The sequence below is a fragment of the Octopus bimaculoides genome, chromosome 1 (assembly GCF_001194135.2).
Source record: "Octopus bimaculoides isolate UCB-OBI-ISO-001 chromosome 1, ASM119413v2, whole genome shotgun sequence".
NCBI classification, from domain to species: domain Eukaryota; kingdom Metazoa; phylum Mollusca; class Cephalopoda; order Octopoda; family Octopodidae; genus Octopus; species Octopus bimaculoides.
The window spans coordinates 194,639,406-194,640,704 of NC_068981.1; positions in this window are offsets into that span (position 1 = coordinate 194,639,406).

Sequence of the window (1,299 nt, forward strand, 5' to 3'; positions counted from 1 at the left end):
AAAAAAAAAAAAAAAAAAAAAAAAAAAAAATTATCATTATTTTTAGGGCAGTGGATCAACAGAATTGTTGGAATATTGGATAAAATGCCTTGTGGTGTTTGTTCCAGCTTGTTACATTGTGTTACTTTCCTGTTGGGGTCAAATTTGCTTTTCATCTATCTGGGATTAATAGAATAAAGTACCAGTAAAGCACAGGGGCTAATGTAATTACCTGCCCCTCCCCTAAAAATTAGTGTCCTTCTCCCTGAATTAGAATTATTAATACCAGTAATTTCTGTTACCAATATTAGCAGGGGATAAGGTGGGGTCGTTGGCAGAACTGTTACCATGCTGGGCGAAATGCTTAGTGGCATTTCATCCCTCTTTATGTTCTTAAGTCAACTTTGCCTTTCATCTCTTTGGTGGGGGTCACTAAAATAAATACCAGTTGCGCACTGGGGTCAATGTAATTGACTTACTCCCCCTTCCCCTGAACTTGCTGGCCTTGTGCCAAAATTTGAAATCAGTGGATTGACAAAATCATCAAAGCAGTGGACGAAATACCTTTTGGTATTTAGTTAGTCCTTGAAAATTCTGAGTTTGAATCCCATAGAGCTTAACTTTCAAGGGTCAATAAAGTGAAGTACCAGTCAAGTACTGGGATTGATATAATCAATTAACCTCCCACTCCCCTCTCCTCCTGCTAAAATTCTTGGCACAATGCCAAAATGAGAATCATTATGAAGATGACGAGCTGGCAAAATTGTTAGCAGCATCAGAAGAATGCCGAGCGGCTTTCTTCCAGCTCTTTACATTCTGAATTCAAACCCAATGAGGCTCAACTTTGCCTTTCAGGTTCAACAATTGAACAATATAGAATACCAGTCAAGTACTGGGGTCAATATATACATATATATATATATATATATATAGTGTATCCACCTTCCCTGAAATTGCTGGCTTTGTGCCCAAAATAGAATTATTATTATTATTATTAAATTACTGCAAATGTAAACAAATAGAGGAGTTTATTCCAAGTCCATCTGCACAATACTACCGTTATATTACTCTTATGTCTGTGAGTAGCAAACTGTGAAAGGAACTACTGCTGTGTCTGCACATCACCATTATAATGTATTGGCTTTTAGTGGAAGAAAAACACTAGAGGTGGGCGGGGGTGGAGAGGGGGCAGGTAATATTGAACTCTAGTCTTCTGTTGCATGTGAATTCACGATCAAAACAAAATAAAGAATAAAAGTTCTTCCTTTCAATAAAAGTATTTTAAAGTGTACCATATTTTGGCGCTCTGCCCCCCCCCCC